This window comes from Lichenostomus cassidix, chromosome 13, assembly GCF_008360975.1.
Source record: "Lichenostomus cassidix isolate B80296 chromosome 13, HeHo_3.0, whole genome shotgun sequence".
NCBI classification, from domain to species: Eukaryota; Metazoa; Chordata; class Aves; order Passeriformes; family Meliphagidae; genus Lichenostomus; species Lichenostomus cassidix.
Window position 1 is genome coordinate 3,646,902 of NC_139494.1, and position 19,554 is coordinate 3,666,455.

The 19,554-nt window shown below is 59.2% G+C and overlaps 1 long non-coding RNA gene across 1 annotated transcript; it reads right to left on the reverse strand.

The window, feature by feature from the left end:
• Window positions 1–9,216: 9,216 nt before the first annotated feature.
• LOC146431099 (uncharacterized) lies at window positions 9,217–17,331 on the reverse strand. Its single transcript, XR_014854853.1, has 2 exons — window positions 17,242–17,331; window positions 9,217–9,661 (listed from the first exon to the last, which is right to left on the reverse strand). It is a non-coding gene; the product is annotated as an uncharacterized LOC146431099 (long non-coding RNA).
• Between the last annotated feature and the right edge of the window lie 2,223 nt (window positions 17,332–19,554).

Sequence of the window (19,554 nt, forward strand, 5' to 3'; positions counted from 1 at the left end):
AGACTTGCACAGGCGAGCCAGAGGGAGCACACACGGTGTGAGCACCAGTGCTGGGAGTGTCTGAAAGGAGGCATCGGGCAGGAGGGAACCTCTGGGGTGCTCATCATGGGACAAAGCAAAGCTTGCTCCTGGCTACACTCCATGCAGTGGGCTTTTTGGGATGGGTTTTAGGGTGTCCAGCACACCAGTGACCAGCACCCTCTGTGTCCCTGAGGCTGTTGTTCAGTTCTGGGCCACTCATGACAAGAAAGACTCTGAGGGGCTGGAGCGTGTCCAGAGAAGGGAGCAGAGCTGGGGAAAGGTCTGGAGTGCAAGATGAGGAGCAGCTGAGGGAACTGGGAGGGCTCAGCCTGGAGAAGAAAAGGCTCAGGGTGGACCTTCTCCCTCTCCACAACTCCCTGACAGGAGGGTGCAGCCAGGTGGGGGTCAGGCTCTGTTCCCTGGCAGCTGGCAGTAGGACAAGAGGAAACAACCTCAAGTTGTGTCAGGGGCGGTTTAGATTGGATATTAAGGAAAAATTCTTCTCAGAAGGGGTGGTCAGGCATGGGAACAGGCTGCCCAGGGAAGTGGTTGAGTCCCTGGAAATGTTCAAAAGCCATGTGGATGTGGCACTTGGGGACACAGGTTAGTGGTGGTCTTGGCAGTGCTGGGTTAATGGTTGGACTCAATGATTTTAGAGGGCTTTTCCAGCCTTAATGATTCCATGATTCCCTGTGTCCAAGCCTGATCCAAGGGCACATGGATGAAGTCAAATGTCCCAGGGCACATGGAGCACCCAGGCAGCATCATGGCATCTCCTGTGGCCTTCACACCTGCAAACTTCTGTGTGTCTACCCACTGTGCCCCTGAGGTCCAGCATGGCCAGGGTGAGGTGCCTCTCCATCCGTGTTTGAGACCTACAAAGGTCTGAGCCACCAGCACTGGGCAAAGGGGTGGGGTTAGGCTCACTGAATGTGACTCCCCAATCCCCAATCCTTTCCACAGGCTCTCCAGACCCTCCATACCCCAATGTGAAAGTGACCCCATCAACTCTGTCCCCCAAGCCAGGGAGGACTTTCAGCATCCCCATGGCATCACGGATCCATCAATGGGGGGTCCCTTCCTGCATCCATCTGCTCTGTTGGGTGACTTTCCCGATGTCCAGCCTGGAATCCCTGCTTGCTTTCCCAAACCTGGTTTCCATCTGCAGGGCTGTCCAGCACTGGGTTTCAGCAGCACCCCGCTGCCCAGGCAGGCCTGCCCTGCCTTTCCTGGCCATAAAACCAACGGGGCAGTGGAAATATTTCGGAAACACCTTTTACAGTTCTCTCAGCAGGGCTGCAGTTAACCCCTAAAGGGGCTGGCTGCCATCAGGAAAAACAATTTCATTCCAGCCAAATTATTTCACAGGAAAAGGCTGATTTTGGTGCCATTTTTAACGCTGATGACTTCAGCATCGTCCCCTCGGACTCTGGCACCTTTTCCTGTTCTCATGTTCTGCAATGACCTGGAGCTCTGGCATTCTCTGGATCAAACGTTTTCCCTCACTCCACATCCAGCAGATTCAGTTCCTCGGGGTGTCTCTGCCAAACTGCCCTGGTTTGTGGGGCTGTGGTGCTGCTCCATCACGGCTCAAGTTCAGGATCACTGCTGTAACCCAGCCCCTGCAGCCGCCCTCCGGCTATTTTCAAAGGCACCTACAGAGCATTAGGTCACAGAGACTGAAATAGCAGATTCCAGGCCAAATCAGGGTGATGAGCACATTTTGTCCAGCCTCTGCCCAGGTCCCAGGCATCCAAGCTTCTCCCAGCCCAGAGCCCTGTCACAGCTCGAGTGGGAACACCCCGTGGGTGCCAGTGCCACACGACTGTGGGGCAGCTCATGGAACCTCTCACTTTTAAGACTATTCCTACTCCAATTAGACCCACCTGAAAAGTCCCAACACCTGGCAAGGATGACACCCTCTACAGCCTACTGGGGATCTCCACTGGTGTCCAGGCACAGCACAGCAGGAGGACAAAATCCTCCAAAAGGTGATTTGGAGTTCAACCACACCCGAGATCCTTTTACTCTGCATGAGCCACACAGATGATGTCTGAGAGGGGTGAAGCTGATAAGCTTAGCCCATCAGAGCTCCTCGTGGTGACCTCCAGCATGTCCCAGCCTCCTCGGCCGCTCCTGGAGACGGCAGCGCCAGGACGTGACATTCCCTGCGTTTTATCTTCACACATGGGCAGTTCTCAACAAGCAGCAAAGGCCAAACTCTTTCACCACCTGGCACATAAGCTGGGGTAGGGAGAAAGCCAGGCTGCAAGTGCATGTGTTCCACAAGCCTCCAGGAGAAGTCACACCTGGTCCCCAGGAACCAACTTGAGCCCACCAGCAAGGTCCCAGGAAGTGACCATCACCAACCAGAGGTGGAAGCCAGGTTCTTTCAAGCAATGCCTTGGCTGTGGGTCTGACTTATGGCTCCCAGGACAGCCAGGTCCTCATCCCAAGAGCGGGTCTTTGGTGCTGCTTTGACCACTGTGCCCTCCTGGGCCAGTCTGGGGAGGGGCACAGAGACTGGCAGATGCTCCACAGAGATCTCACTGGACACACTCACCCCAGCTCATGGATCATCCCAAATATCCATCTCCAGCATGATCTTGAGGAGGACACTGTAGAATCACAAAATGATTTGGGTAGGAAGAGACTTTAAAGATCATCCAGTTCCATGGGCAGGGGCACCTTCCACCAGACCAGGTTGCTCCAAGCCCTGTCCAACCTGAAAACTTCCAGGGATTGGGGCAACCACAGCTTCTCTGGGCAACCTGTGCCAGGGCCTCAGCATCCTCACAGGGAGGAATTTCTTCCTAACATTCATTCTATAGCTCTCCTCTTTTAGGTTAAAACTATTCCCCCTTGTCCTTTCATCACCTCTGTCCCTGCTCCCCCCAGCCTGGACCATGTCCCCAAGCTCCAGTTGGTTCCCTGGGATCCTTTCCACTAACAGCTCCCTCCTTCCTGAGGGCTCAGCGTCCTCAACGGGTGCTTCAGAGGCAATCAAAAATTGCTATTTTTTGCCTCTGGGAGAATTCAGCAGCAATTCAGAGAAGAGCCTGGGATTCAGGCCATCTGCATCCTGTCACACATGGCTTGACTGAGTCCCTAAATCATCCCGTGCCTCAGTTTCCACCTTTATATAGCAGAGAGGCCATTCCTTGGGTTGTCCCACTCCATCCTCCACCTGGAAACCCTCTGGATCAGAGGCTGCCTCTTGGTGTGGGGACTGCCTGCATCCTGGCTGGACAAATGAAATTTTGGGGTATCCTACTGTGGTTGAGAGATCTGACTGCAGCTGGAATGCTCCTGCCCTCACCCAGAGTGAGGGCTGGGCTCCCCTCATTTAATTCCTTGGCACAGCAATTTGTTTTACCCTTTTAAAAGTGCAGACTGTGGGTTTCCAGTAGCTGAGGGGTTGCCTGAATGCCCTGATTTCGGAAGGAGCTCAGTGAGGCCAGGAATGGAGCAGGTGCCCTCTGGAGCTCAGGGGGAAGGAGGAGAGAAGGCCCCACCAGCCAGGCTGGGATTGCAGGGGTGGCAGGTGTCTGGAGGGACTGGTGGGCTGATGGCCTTTGGAGAAGTGGGGTTATCCCCCAGCATCCCAGACACTCCTGGAACCAGGAGGGGGTTTGTAGGCACTCCTTGAAAAAGCCCTTTAAAAACTCAACGGTGTTTCCCTCAGTGCCCATAATGGCAGGGCCAGAGGATGTGAGGAGCCTCCCTATCCCTCACAAGCACAGCTTCCAGTTGCATTTCCCTCCCTTTCCTCACCAGTCTCACTGGAAAAACTCTTCTCCACCTCCTTCTTGGCCCCTTCCAGAGCCCACATGGAGTCCAGGCTCACAGAGAGCCCTGCAGCAAGGAGAGAGCAAGGTGATGGGTGCTCAGGGTTCCTGGGCTGAGGGACTGACACTGCCCAGCTTCCCAAGGGACACCAGACTGGCAGTGCCCAAGAAAGCAGCTCCATCCCTTCCTCTGCACCTGTATGAGGTGAGGGGGAGATTCTGGGGCTCGAAATGGCACTCAGCAACCCCCATCCAGGGAAGGATGCCCAAATGAGCAGCATGGAGTTTGCATTCCATGCCCAGGCTCACCGCTGGCTCCAGGCTCAGGAGCCCTGCTCCCATTGGATCTCATTTCACCTCCCCAAAATTCCCCTCCTACCTGCTTTGGAACGGGCAAAAGTCTCAACTCCAGCAGAGGCACAAGAAGGTTCAGTGTGTCCTGATGGGATGTGTCAGGGAAGATGGGAAACCACCTGCCTTCTCTGAAACTGGGAGCAAAGTGGGGAGTCACCTCCTAAATTTGGTGAGTCCCAGATCTCAGCTCCCATCACTGGTGGTCTGAGGCCTGGAGCCCCCTCGGGGAGGGATCAGCAGCCTGCCATGGCAAGGAGCTGTTCTGCAGCAAAGCTGTCCTTTCCCAGAGCCCATCTCCCAGGGCACCAGTGACCTGTCCCCACCATGGGGACACCCCAGCTGTGTGGGGGGAGGCAGAGGCAGAGCGCCCTGTCCCTCGTGGAACAGGGCTGGAGGAACCGGCAGAGTTGCCATGGAGATTTTCTCCCTAGCAGATGCTCTGGGCAGGTGCAAGAAGAGGCTCTGCCCCCCTCGCTGTGCGGCACAATGCCAGCCGGATCCTGCAGGAACAGGAAGCCTCTGCAACCGCCCGCTGCCAGCCCAACGGCCACCACCACCACTGCCACCACTGCCACCACTGCCACCACTGCCACCACTGCCACCAGCCTGCCTGCCATGTCCATCTGGGGAAACTGAGTCACCTCCCAACGCCACCCTAATCTCCCAGCATCACCGTCCCCAGCCCCAGCATGTGACAGTGGCATGTCTGGGGTGTTTCCACCCAGCCTTGGGACCCTCCAGCCCCTCTCACTGCCTGCTCTGGCTGTCACCCATTGCCTCCCTGCTGAGCAGGTTGGTCACACACAGCATTACCCAAAATATGATCCATAGGGATCCCCCACACTGCCAGGGTGCTGGCACAGTCTGCAGGGACAGTCAGCCTATGCCTGTCTCAGGACTGGAGGGGCTCTGCTGGCCCCGGGGAGTGGCACAGGGCATTCATAAGATGAGTGATGCCAGCCCAGGGTTGTGTTCCATCACTGGGACAAACACTTCATAGCTCTTAGCCCATCCTGGAGCACCCAGACCTCCACCTTTCCACTTCTCCCTCGCCTTGTCTCTCCAGCTACTCATAGAATTATGGAATATCCAGAGTTGGAAGGAACCCACAAGGATCATCAAGTCCAACTCCTGTACCTGCACAAGACACCACAACAATCCCACCATGTGCCTGAGAGTTACCTTGCTGTTATCTCACTGCTCTTTAAAACCACCCTCTGAAGTTCCCAGTACCAGGGCATTAGACACTTAAAAATCCCTTTTCCCTGTGTTTTCCACAAAGGATGCCTTGAAAACCACGTCATCCATGCTCTCTTAACACCCAGCCAGAGTGTGGCTCCTCCAGCAGAACCTTCCTTAGGAGATTTCGCCCAGCCTCTGGCCAGCCTTGTTTTCCACTCGGTGCATTGCCGGTTGCGAGGCAGTTGAGGCAGCAGTGGGAGGGTTCCGGGAGCAACACCCACACAATCAAAAGCTGCTCTATCCAGCCGGGCCGAGCGTTTCCGTGGTAAGCAGAGCCGCCGGGTTGTGTACCTAGCGCAGGGGCTGCGTTTCAAAACACGCTGGGGTCACTCTCCCGCTTGTGCAGAGAGCCCAGCAGCGGATAATGGAGGCAGTGTTTGGGCACATTTCAGTACTATCACGGAAATAACGTGAGCCGTCCCTCCTCCTGCAGCTGCACGGCCACCACGGCACCCTCCCACGGGCACCTGGGGGGACCACGGGCCTGCCCATGCTGGGATAAAGCCAAAAGAAACCCCCAGATCCATGGGTTCCCAAAAACCCAAGGGCATTGCCAGCACTGGGGGTCTATTGGGGTTCCTGGCAGCCCAGGGCTGGCAGACCTGTTGCTGCTGCACCTGGTTAACTGTGGCAGTGGGTGGCACCTACACCCTTGGGGACAGGGTCTTGGGGTGGCAGTGCTGGGTGGGTGTCATTCATGAGTCCCAAAGGGGCTGCAGCGTCAGTGTCCCGGTGGGACATGTGTCCCTTCCCAGGGAGCAAATGTGAAGGGTAGCAGGGGTCCCTGCTGTGATGCTGGGTGGTGTTGGGGGTGCTAGGTGGGCTTGGAGGGGCACAGCATTGGAGCAGTGGTGTGGGATGTTGAGTGTTGGTGCAGGGCAGTGCTGTGGGACAGGATAGCTGGCACAGTCCCTGCCACAGAGCTGCCCAGTGCAGCACCCGGTGCCCTGCATGGCACTGCCCAGTGACACTGTGCCTGGTTCAGCACCTCATTCAGTACCTGCTGGGGCAATACTCAATTGGGTGCAGCCATGGTGCCACCCAGAATGGTGCCCAGTATGGTTTTGTGCCTGCATAAGTGTCTGGTTCAGTGTCATCATAGCTCTGCCTGATGTGGTTTGGTGCCCAGTCCAACACTGCCTGCTGCAGTGCCTGGTTCTTTGCCCGGTTCTGAGTTTGGTTCCATATCTGCTCCAATGTCTGGTTGTTTGCCCAGCCTGGTACCTGGTTCAGTGCCAGTTCAGTGCACAATTGTTTGCCTTGCCTGGCACCTGGTTGTTTGCCCCATTGCTTTGTCAGTCTACTACTTGGTTGTTTGCCTGGTCTGGTTCCCAGTCCAGTGCCCACTGTGGTACCCAGTTTGACCAGTCCAGTTCTCAGTCTGCTGCCCTGCTCGGTGCCCAGCTGTTTGCCCAGTCTGATGTCATGCTCAGTACCCGGTTCAATGCCCTGCTCAGTGCCCGGTGCGGTGCCCTGCTGTTTGCCCTGCTCGGTGCCCGGTGCAGTGCCCGGCTGTTTGCCCTGCTCGGTGCCCGGTGCGGTGCCCTGCTGTTTGCCCTGCTCGGTGCCCGGCTGTTTGCCCTGCTGTTTGCCCGGTGCGGTGCCCTGCTGTTTGCCCTGCTCAGTGCCCGGCTGTTTGCCCTGCTCGGTGCCCGGTGCGGTGCCCGGCTGTTTGCCCTGCTCGGTGCCCTGCTGTTTGCCCTGCTCGGTGCCCAGTGCCATGCCCGGCTGTTTGCCCTGCTCAGTGCCCGGCTGTTTGCCCTGCTCGGTGCCCGGTGCGGTGCCCGGCCGCCCGCGCCCTCCCGCCGCCGCCCCCGGCCGAGCGGCTCCGCGGCCGTTGCGGTCCAGGCCGGCTCTTCGGGGCAGCGCGGCGCGGGCGGCGCCAGGCGGGTGCGCGGTGCCACCGGCGGGTCCCCGGGCCGCCGCCGCCCGACATTGGCTGGAAACTGGAGCAGCGCGGCGGGGACGGTCGATGCCGATCGATCGCGGCGCGGGCGGCACCGCACGGCACGGCCCCGGCGCGGCACCGCACGGCAGCGGCACCCCGGGGTCCCCGCTCCGCGCTGCCCCGCAGCCCCCCGGGGGATGCGCAGCCCCCCCTGGACCGGGGCCTGGGCCGGGCAGGGGGTGAACGGCAGGAGCCCGTCCCCGGTGTGTTCTGACAGCACCGGCAGGACCGCTTTGAGGGGCAGCGGCGGGCGCGCGGGACTCCGGGAGTTTTGCCGGGTGATGCTGCCCCGTCCCCGTGTCCTTGTGAGCCGGTGGGATGGGGACAGGCGGGGTCAGCCCTGTACCCCAACCACAGGGCCACCCCTTTGCCCTCCCCGCTCCTTCCTCCTGCTGAAGGGAGCAGCTGGGACATCTCACTTGTGCTCTCTCCCCGCAAGTTCTGGAGCTGAATCTGTCCCTCCCTCTGGCCCCGCTCCGCGGCCAGCTCCGTCCAGTTGTCCCCACCACCGGGTACAAAGAGCTCCAGGACCGGCCACCGGCTCTGGGACGTGGGCCGAGGCGGCTGTGCCCACGCAAACCCCCACGCTTCCCGCATCCCCACCAGCTCCGAGCATCTGCCGTTCCCGGAGCTGGCGAGGGCTTTGCTCCGGCTGCTCCTCCCGGGCTGCTGCACAGGGGACGGTGCCCAAAGTTTCCTTCCTAGCAGCAGGAAAACCTTTTTTAATATAGGAAACCGAAGCAGCGGCCTCGCAGTGCTCATGCGTGGCGGCCAGCGCAGCCCAGCTCACCGCTTCCAGCCGCCCGCAGGGATGGCTCTGTCCCTGCCCTTTATCTTTCCCAGCCAGCGCCGGATTTTCAGGGCCAGGGACACGGTGCTGGGTGTACAACGGCGGCGTCGGACGTGGCAGCAGCATCTAATCTGCCTCGGGCTGGGGAATACGCAGGGATCCTGCGGTGCGGGATGAGCGGCCCCCGACGCTGGAGCAGGGAGAGCTACTTTTTCCGAGAGTGCCGTTAATTAATGGCAGAAGGAGCTGACGGGGCGGCTCGGCAGGGCTCAGGAAGGGGTTTTGCCCTGGAGCTGGCGGTTCTGCAAGGACACCGCCTCCCCAGCGCAGGGAGCCCCGGCCGCTGCCGCATCTGAAGTCGCTGGGTGAGGGCGGCACCAAAGTTTCGCCAGGTTTTGTTCTTGTTTGACAGCGATTTCAATAATAATGCTGGAGTATCCTGTGGCAGCAAGAACCCCCGGGGGCTGAGCATCCCCTGGGGAGGGACGGGGTGGGGGGCGGCATTTAAATCCAGGAGATTGTGAAGGCTTGGTAAGGGAAAAAAAACAACCTGCTGAATAAAATGCGAGATCGCACTCCTGGATTTGGTCTCCGCGCTTTTTGCCCCTGTGGAATTAGCCGGCGTCTGGGGAGGAGGTCACGGCGCTGTGCATCAAGGGCAGGCGTGGGCCCATCTTTCCCTAATTTATTTTTTTTTAAGGAAAAATTCCTTTATTTGGCAACTCCTGCATGAATCACGATAGCATTTCACAGCTATTTAACACCTGGTTACAGCTTCTGCGGCAGAACCGATGATACTCCACGCTCGGCACCCGCTCCGCATGGCGGGATCTGCCCCTTCCCGCAGGCGGGAATCAGCCGGATTTATTATTTCTCCGTTCCAGGCAGGGATTGAAGGCAGGAGGTGCTTTGCGTGACTTCATCGGGGGGTTCTCTTGGCTCTGCCCGGCGGGGTGAACCCCCAGCTGTCTCCCCAGCTCTCCCCCAGCGCCGCCCCTCGCCCCGTCCAGCTGCCATTACGGTCGGGTGGGAATCGACTCAAGTCCTTAAACCCCAAGAGTTAATCAAAGTGCTTTGAATATGTAAATGCTGAGTATTGTTTATCATTGCCTAGAGCTGATACAGCAGTTTTCCTGCTCAAAGCCCCGTTCAGATGGGAGCTCATGAAAATTCACAACAGCCTCGCAAATAGGTGATGGGGATTATTACCCCCGTCTTCCAAATGAGCAAAGGGAGGAAGAGCCGTGGAGTGATGCTCCCCACGGCAGCGGGAATCGGCGATGGAGGTCAGTGCTGGTCTATCCCAATAGGTGTAAATTAGCTCTTGCTTCATTTCCTGCAGCCAAACGCTTGCCCTGGGCTGCCTGAGCTGCAGCCGGCGTTGGTGATGCAGCCCTCGATGGCCGGGTGTGACACTCGCTTAAATATACACAGTGCTGGCACCAGGCAGGGAATTCCACGCAGGCAACATGCAATTTTCCATGAGGTTCTTCGTCAAAACCTCCAGCAATGAGTGCTCTGTCAATTAATAAAACAATGAGCTTGACAGGGTCTGTGGGACCATGGGGAGCGAGGGCAGGGGAGAGGACTGTGCACCCCATGGGAAGGGGCAAATCAGTCTGAGAGAACTGCCTGAGCACAGGCATCCCCAGGAGGCAGGGGGATGCCAGGATGGGGACAAGGCATGGGCTCCACCACCACTCAGCTCCTCCAGGTTAGGGCACTGTAGAGGGGACCGTGGGGCTGAAGGCCCTGGCTCTGTTCAAACCCATCCACACCAGCAGAGTTCATCCCACAGTGCTTCCCACCAGGTTCCTGTGGGTCAACCTGTTGACACCAGTGTCTGCAAGAGCTTTTGCCCTCAACCCGAGCCGGGTGCCTCTGCATCCAAGGAGATGCCCCAGTTTTGCATTCCTTTTGCACAGGGCAGCTGACCCTGGAGGTCCGGGGCAGCCTCCTGCCTTGTGAGCCGTGCCTGCGGCAGAGCTGCCAACCTCAGGGGAGGCTGGGGGACAGCTGGGAGCAGGACGTGTCTCAGCCAGCCAAATTTAATCCTCCTACGTTAGCAAGGCTTAAAATAGGCTCCCTGCAGCATCGATGAGGGTGGTGGAGTTGGCCTACTCCAGCCCTCCCAAGTATTTTGGGGAAGCAGGGATGGCTGTGTTGCAGACAAGCACAGCTGGGAGGAACTGAGCTGTGCTGTCAGGGTGTCCTTTGCTGAAGCCATTCCAGGAATTAAACCCACCTTGCAGCACTTTCACCCCTCCGACCTCCCACAGCCTCCTCTTGGGGTGCCACCCCCTCCATTGCCATTCCTCCACAGCCCTTTCCTGCTCTCTCCCATGGTCAGAGGATTCATTTTTCCCTGCACCTCATGGAAATGATCCCTTTTGGTTAAGACCAGCTTATGGTCCAGTCTTGATCCACCCTCCATCAGCTGCACCAAGAGATGCCATCCTGAGAAGTGGCTGCTCAGGACATGACCTGGGCAGAAAGCCATGGAGGAGCAAGGCAGGTGTAGTGACACACACAAGGAGCCAGAATGGGAACTCTGGAGACATGAAGGTATCACCCAGTGGTCATCTGGTAGAGAGACTCGTTCCATGTCCCAAGGATGCTGGATGTCTCCTCCATGCTGGATGCTCCATGGTGAGGGGGAGCAAGGTCTCACTGCCTTGGGCAGCTCCCAGCAGCTCTCTGGATAGGGCAGGATGGTGACTCCAGGAGGAAAGGTTCCTCCTGCACTTCACCCCCAGGACCCCACTCCAGGCTGGGGGATGCAGGGGCTTAGTCTGTGTGCTGGTGGCTCCTGGGAAGCTTCAGTGGGGTTTGGGGGCTACTGGCAGAGTCTGCTCCAAACGCAGCAGTGCCTTTGCCAGTGTCCGTGGTCATTGGTGTAGCTCAGTCACTGATGCTTCATCCAACCCCACAGCTCTGTCTTCCTCCTGCTGGCTCCCTGCCATAAGCCCAGCTCTCCATCCCCTCCTGTCCAGCAGCAGGGGCTCCCCTCGGGCTCTTCCCTCCCTGCCTCACCCTGCTCCTGCCTTCCCATGGCACCCGGGGGTTTAAAGAAGCCGTTTTCCCATTTCTCCTTTCTCTGTGCAGCCTCTCTCTGGGCCCACGCACCAGCTGGGCCCCCCACCATGCTACTCCCACCAGCCCTGCTGTGCTGCCTGATGCCTTCCTGCCTTCACCTGGTGGGGCCGAGCCCTGCACGGGAAGGCAGTGAGCGTGAAAGAGGCGGGAGAATCCCCATCTCCCTTTGCCATCCTTCCCGGGCTCCAGAGCTGGTCTTCACCTACCTGGTGGAGCCCTGAACGAGCTGCCCCTCTTCCCCATGAACCATGCTGTGAGCATCCCCTCGGGGAATCCTCTGGAATGACTTCCCCTTGGCAGGAGAGACAAATTCCCGTGTTCTGAGCTTTGCTGAGCTACCTGAGTTGGCCAAGGAATGAGCTGGGATTATCAAGGGGTTGCACCGAGGCAGCAGAGACTCTGGTGTTTGCCAAAGGGTCCCCAGAGGCCTCTAGGCTGTTAATAGCATCACCCACAGGCAGTCCAGCCATGGCTGCTCCTGTCTGCATCCATCCCTGCTGGCACAACACTGTCCTGGGGCAGTGGGACCTGTTTGCCCTGCTCTGTCTGCCCAGGGCCCCCCATGTCACTGCTGTGGCTCTAAAAGAAAACAAAACCCCCCAATAAAGCCCCTGGTTGTGCATCTCTGTGTGGAGGAAGGGTTTTATCCTGAAGAAGTGGTTGCACATCCATTGCACATCCGTTGGTCAAGCTGGCAGGGCTCGCCATGCCCAGTGGTGACCGTTCCTTGCTCCAGACCCTTGTCCCAGCCCGAGGGGCTTCCAGAGCTGCACACATGGACTGTTGTCCCCTTTCTCGTGGATCTGGCTGCTGTTGTGATGCAGTGAGGGAGGAAAAGGAGTCTGCAGGAGATAGGAGGAGTTGGTGAGGGAAGCTAAGGGGTACAGGTACTCCCTGAAACATGGGGAAAAGGAAAACAGAGAGGGTCACTCCATAGCAGTGACAAACAATGGGCAATGAGGGGCATTTGTGCATTGCTAAGGAGAACTGGTGATGGTAATTCTCATCTGTGCTCAGAAACTCACTGGGACACAACAGCTGTTGGGCTGCTGTCCCAAGACAATCCCAAAACACCTTTCCTATCATCTGGACATGGGTACCAGTGGCAGCCACTCAGCTGGAGGCACACATGGAGTGCTCGGGATGCTTGGTGGCACCTGGAACTCCACAGGACACTGGTGGCATGGGAAAACAGGAGCATTTCACCTGCATTTTCAGGGAGGGTGTGGGACATCCTTGCTCATGACCTGGATAAATACAAATTGGGAAGGAGAACAGTGGGGCCCTGACTGATCAAGAGGAGAAGAAGAGTGGCGTGGTTGGTGCCAGACCAAAAACACGAAGCAGGTCCTTGTCCAATCCTGAGGAAATCACTTTCTGCTGGAGCTGGAGCACGGGGTGGTAGCAGGAAGGCTGCTGCCAGGACGGGCTTCCGCAAGACTTCCTCTCTCATGGCCCTTCGTTAGGGAATTAGGACGTAACGAGACGAACGCAGCAGAGAGGAAACGAGCGCCCGGGGAGCTGCTGCTGGGGGAGTTTCGGGGGCTCTGCCCTGGCCCCGTTTGCTCTCATTAGGGAGGGGAAGGAAGAGCAGGCAGACGCTGGCAGGCACCCCACGGCTTGGGGCAAGCGTGACCACACGGATGCCTGGAGCAGCCCGGAGGGTGCCCAGCCAAGGGGCAGCCAAGGCACCCCAGGGGCCAAGCCACCAGGCTTGGTGGGGATGGGAAGTGAGCATGGAGCTGAGGAGCAGTGGGAGCAGTGGCAGTGGGGACAGCTGTTAGCAGCACTTGGGGTGCAGGCTCTGTGCCGGTGGAATGAAGGGTTGGGCACAGAGGTGATGAGCCTGGCATGGGCATAGGACATTGGGCACATGCTGCCAGCTAAACCTGCATGGGGCCACCTCCAGCCTCAGTGTGGGCAGCAATCCAGCACCCATGCCCACCATGGGTACCCACAGGAGTGATGGGGCTGAGCCCCAAAGGGGTGGGATGGAGATCATGTATCCACAGAGCTTCAGCCCATGAGGTTGGGTGTGTTGGATCCCATGTGAGTGGGTGGGATGGAGCCTGTCTGGATGGATGGGCTGGATCCCATAGGGATGGATGGGCTGGATCCTGTGTGAGTGGATGGGCTGGATCCCATAGGGATGGATGGACTGGATGGGCTGGATCCCATAGGGATGGATGAGCTGGATCCTATGTGAGTGGATGGGCTGGAGGCCCTGTGGGATACTCGGAGCCCCTCACCTGGCTCCAGAATCATCCTCCCACCCCAGCTGGCTGAAGGGGGCTGCAGGATGTTGCTCTATCCACACTTCCCTGCCACAGCCTGGCATTTGCTCTTCATGGCCCCAGCCTGGCTGTGGCCTCAGCTCTATGCCAGCTCCAGCTCCAGCACCCTGGCAACCAGCAGGTGACAACACTGGAGAAGCCCCAGCTGCTCTCCTTGGGAGGCTCTGAGCCCACTGTCCCCTTTCTCCTGGGACCAGGGAGGCTGAATGCCCTCCGTGATATCCTTCTAGCTCCATCTCCAGGCCTGGTTAGCCTTTCCGAGCTGAGCAAAGGGAAACACCTGCCCTCCAAATCTGGCTCCCCGTGTCCTCCCCACACAGGGGCAGGATGGGCAGCAGGAACAGCGCTTTCAGTCGCTCACTATATTTAATTGCTCTTTCCCAGAAAGGCTGGTGCAGGCTCTGAAAGCTGCTTCCAGCTGGGAGTTTGGAAAGCTGGTTCCAGTTAGGCACCCGGCGCTCACTGCGCTTGGAGCTGTTATTTTTAGAAGGGCTGAAGGCAATGGCCCCACTCCCCAGGCTGCTGCTCGGCTCTGGCCACAGCTCCTGGTCAGCAGAACCTCGCTGGACCCTCGGCTGGGGACATCTTGGCGTTGTGATTTTATGACTGCCCTTTTTTCCTGGTGCTTTTTTGGCAGGGAGGGACTTTCATCTCCCCGTGTCAAGCTGTGCAGCCAGGAAGACCAAAGGCATTGGATGTGAGCAGTGGTCATCCCTGAAGGGCCGGGGCACGGAGCAGCATCTTCTGGTTTTAATTAAAAACCATCCGCTGGCAAAGTTTGAAGGCGTTGAGTGGTGCCTGGGCCAGGAGAAGAGCAGCAGGGAATGTCTCCAGGGCTGTGACAAGCACTGGGGCTGGGGCTGCCCTCAGCACTGACAGGGCCTCCTGCCCCAAGTCTGGGCTCTGCCCCACGCCTGGGTCCTGTCCTCAGCCCTTCCCCTGCTCCCTCCTGCCTCCTTCCCTCTCCCCAGGGACCCACAACGCCACTGCTCTGATGTCCCCGGTCACCCCCTCGATGGCCCTGACCCCTTAGAGCTCTTCCCATGCCCAGCCTCACTGAGGTGTCCCTGGGCTGCCCAGTTTGGGGGGGGCAGAGGGCTGGGAGTGCCCCCCAGAGCAGATTATCCCAGGGGACACCCCGCTCCCAGGCCCTGCCATAGTCCCCAGCCCTTTGCCATGGGCACTGTGAGCCCCATCTCTCTGCCACGGGGCTCATCCCAGTGCAGTTCCAGGGGCTCACCCTCTGGCACATCCCTCTTCCATGGAGCTCACCCCGCTCCCATGACCCCCAGCCAAGATCCGCAGGGCTCACCCCTCTGCCGCGCCCCCACCCCTCTGCCGTGGGGCTCCCCCAGCCACCCCACACCCCCACCGCCAGCCACGCTGACTTCACCCCGGCAGCGATTTTTTCCTCCCATCCCATTCCCCCTCCCCGAGCCCGGCGCGGCGTCTCCTCGCCCTCGCGGCCGCTAATCAGCTGTATTATCTGCGCCCCCATTATTCACGCGCTCGCTGCTGTCGGAGCTGCCCCGCCCGGCCGCGGGGGCTCATCCCACCGCCCTCCTCCTCCCGCGGCAGCCACCTCCATCCTTCCTTCCCACCCTCCAGCCCCATCGCCCCCCCCGGCCGGACCACGGCCAGCTGGCTTTGCCTGCATTTCGGCTTCAACCTCCCCCAAGGATTCCTAAATCTGATAAGGGAGGGGGGTGCTGCTTTCAAAGGAGCGGGGTTGACCTTTGCCGCTGCAACGAGAGCCGCATGGAGGAAAAAAATTGGCTGCGGCGAGCGGGGGGGAGCGAGCGAGCGAGCTGCTGTGGTTTTACAATCCCTAAATAACGCCGGGAGCTGAGCTGTAAACACATGGCGGTATTGCCTGAGCGTGTCCGCACCCCCCCACCCCCCCAGTGGAAACCCAGCCTGGAAAATACTCCGACCTTAAAGGAAAAAAAGGAAAGAAAACAGCTTTCTCGGAAAAAAAAGAAAAAAAAAAAAAAAGGAAGAAATCTCCTGAATTATTTAGCGAACGGTTCCAATCCGACGGCTAATTCTGCCGGCAGACGCCGGCGGCCGGAGCCTGGCGTTGGGAGATGATGGCTATCGGCGGGCGCTGGCGGCGGGAGCAGGGTGGTCCCAGCCCAGGGGGACCCAGCGGCGCCGCAGGGTGCAGGACGGAGCAGGGAGCCCTGCCCGATGTCACCCTGCCTGCTGGGTGTCCCTCATTCCCTGGGGACGGGGGCAGAGCACCCCAGCAGAGCAGGGGAGCTGCTCCCCCCCAGCCCCTCTGCTCCGCTCACCCCTCTGCGACACGCAGAGAGGAAACCCCATCGCCTGGAAAGAACCCCAGCCCAAACGCCCCCTCCTCCGGCACCCCCAGCCCCATGGGCACCCCAAAATGTCACCAAGTTCCCCGCAGCGCCCCAGCAGTCAGGGAGAGCTGCCACCCCGTCCCTTCTCACCTGCTTCTTCCCAATTTTTTTTTTCGGAAGCAACTAACACTTTTCTTTGAAGAGCAACAGATGAGCGAGACCCTCCCAGCGCCTTTTATGATGTTAAATTTATTGCCTGGCTCCACAATTGCCATTTTAATGACGAACGCTCCCACGGCTTTAACGCGGCTGAGTGCTGGCATTGAAAACAGAAGCCGGGGGGGACACGCTGTCTCCGGTCTCCTGGAGGAGAACGGATTCCAGCCCTTTTCCTGATCCTTGCACAAAGTTTTGCCAAATAGATAATGTGTTTTATAATTTCCAGACGGTGCTGTGCTGGTAAGGGAGGCCCTCTGCTGGCACCGGGCTGATGGGGAGAGCCCCGGGAAGCAGCTGGGAACTACCACCGAGGCGTCGAGCCTGGGAGACACCTCTGGCAAGGTGTGCCTGGAGAACCAAGCCTGGAGATCCGTGTCCAGCAAGCCATGTTCAAGGAACCTCAGTTCTGGAGGCCCTGGAGAGCTCACGGAGGTGAGCACAGGGAATTGAGACCATGGCAAGGAGCCTGGGAAATCGAGCTGGGGGAGCTAAGCTCAGCAAGTGGAACCAGGAAATGAGCCCATGGAGCCAGGATCAGAGACCTGGACCTGGAGAGACGTGCGTGGCCAGACTGGCCTTGAGGGTCATGCCTGGGCTGAGCCCAACCCCAGTCTTGCTCCATCCAAAGAAAGCCCCAGTCCCTGCAGCCTGTGCTGGTCCACAGCGAGGTGGCTGTGCACACCCAAAGGGAGCATCCCAGACCTTCCCTTGTTGGGGAAAGCCCTCGTGCATCTGTCCCAGGGTGAGGGCTGGGTGGGACCATGTGGAGATGTCTGGGATGCTGGGAGGGAAGAGGGGGAGTGATGGCAGCTTTGCCATGGGGTGGGATGGAGCTGTCTCAGCTCCTGCTGTGTCCCAGATGGGCTGGTGAACGTTCCCCCTCCACTGGGCACAGAGCCCAGGGGTGACAGTCCCCACACCGGGAGTCCCCATGGTCCCTCTGTCTTCTCCAGAAGGACATCTGGTCCCTGCCAGAGGACAAGGACAAGCCTGGAGTTGGCCATGGTGTGGGGCCAGCCATGCAGACCCACACCAGGGATTTCAACTGAGGACATCGACTTTTATCAGCAGATGCTTTATTTTTTTTAACAGTGCCTGAAACTCGGCCTGGGTTATCAGGGAGATATTAAATTGCTGTTGGAAGCGACACCAGCGGGGCGGAAAAGCCATGCTGTGCTCTTACCTCTTCCCACAAGGTCGAGTCAGGCAGCCCCGGGGGACGACGCATTCGCCGCGTCCTTCCTGTAGCGAGGATCACATGTCAGAGCCGAACGAAGCCTTGAGAAAATTAAACCCGTGAGCTCACCGCCTTCCTGAGCGCAGGCGCCAGCCCTCCCTGTGGTCCCTGAGCCTGGGCTGCCAGCTGGGGTGACCCGACAGCAGTGCCAGTGCCAGGAGGATGCCACCTCCCCAGGGGACAGCAGCAGTCCCCACCGGCATGCCTGCAGCTGGAGTGTGCAATGAAGGAGCTTTGAACCCTTTTGTGCATCACTGGGTGAAGGGGAAGGACCTCCCCATGGGAAGAAGCTGTCAGCCTTGGCAGAACACAGCTGCAAAAGTTCCCCTGAAAGCCTTCAGCCAGATTTCCTCCAGGGATCAAAGTTCTTGCTTGGGCAAAGGGACAGGCAGATGGGTTCAGCCCTGGTGGGACTGACATATTTTGTCCTTGCCAGAGCCGTTCCTGCTCTTGGAGGTGGCCAGGCATGGGGCTGGGTTTAGGACAAGGTGAGTCCTGTTGCCTCAGCCCTCTGTGACACAGGGGATGGACAGAGTCAAGTTGAAAGGCAACACAGTTCCCAGGAGAGCCTGTGTGTGCATGGGGGATCACCTGGAGATCCCCAGGAACCCCAGACTGGGACCCCAAGCAGCCCATGCCTCTCAGTCATCTGGGACCAGCACTGCAGAAAGGACATCATGAGCAACACTGGCTGGGAGGGACAAGAGGAGCCAAGATCACAAGTGTGGGACATGGGGACAATGATGCATTTCCCAAGATGACAAGAGGAGCAAGGGGAGGATGAAGGAGAGGTCCAAGGAAGGACCTAGAGACAATTGTCCATGGAGCTGTTAAAGGCTCAGAGCTGAGCCAGACCTCTTCCCAGGACATCCTTTGCTCTCCAAACTTTGCACAAACTCCCCAGCTCAGAGAAGGAGCAGAAATGCAGCTGTTTTCCCTCCAGCCACTTGCTCTTTCATCACCCTCTTCCTTCTCGCACCAACCCTGCTCTGCACCTTGGTTCTGCCCCTTCCCAGCCAGCCAGGAAGCACCAGGGCTGGTTTTTCTTGTTCACACTGGGCATCCACCACAAGGAACAGGGTTTCAGTGGACTGGTGGACCCCTTGGCACAGCCCCTGGCGGTCTCCAGTTTTGCCCCTGTGGTCTCCAGTTTCACCCCTGGCACAAGCAGGCAGTGCATACACACACACAAACCTCCTCTCTCTGCCACCACAGGGGCCCAGGTCCAGCAGCCGCCCCCAGGCCCCTCCCCAGGACCACCAGGGACACCTCCAGCCGCAGCCCTTGGCACAGCCCGGCCTGGGCAGGGGCTGCAGCCCCGGAGCAGGCGGCAGAGGGACGGCAGCAGGCAGGCAGGAGCCGTGTGGGGATGCTCCAGCAGCTGCCGCCAGCACGGCTGGCGGATGCCCTTTGGCCAGGAGCAGCCAGGCTTTTTTTCCAACCCTTCCCGGGGAAAAAAAACAACAACCCAAGTCCCATAACAAGCTGTAGCGAAGCAGCGAGGAGGCGGCAGATAAGAGGCTGGAGCCGCGCGGAGGCCTCACGGAGATGAAAGGCGATTGCGAACGAGCCTCCCCATCCCCTGCGGACAAAAGAGCTCCTAAAATATTAACGAGGCCCCGTGCCGCCAGGTCCCCCGGCCCCCAGCGCCGGCAGGAGCAGGCGGTACCCGCGCTGCCGGCCGAGGGGTCCTGGGGGGATGGAGGCACAGCGGGGAGCAGCGCAGGATGCTCATTAATTACCTCCCGCGCTCCGTGCTGGCAAACGTGCCCCCCGCTTCCCTCGCCACCCCAGGGAGCCGCTGCCACCTTCCCACCGGATCGACGTTTAAAGAGCACGGAGCAGGGGGCTGTGCTGCGGATGGTGGCCCCTCGCTGCCATCTCAGCGCCGCTGGGTACAGCCTCAGCCCCTCAGGACCCCGCAGGATTAATCTAGGGGGAAGCTGGGGCAGCTCATGTGGGTATTTGCACAGCAGCATCGGGGTGGGGAATGGGGAGCAGGGGAGTGCTTGGTCCTGCCTGTTTTGTGTCTGCCTGATCTATGCAGATCCCAGGCTGGGGACAGTGTCCCTGGGGTGGGGGAGCGAGGTGTCCTGTGGGTGTCCTGTGGGAGCAGCTTGGCCCTGAGGGGGGATGCGCTGTGCCCGGGATATCAGCACTGCTCCTGCCATCGGCAGTTCCATGTGCCCCCGGCTGTTCCAGGGGCTGAGTGGGCTCGGTCCCCACTGGTCCCCGTGCTCGGAGCCCACCTGTGGGCAG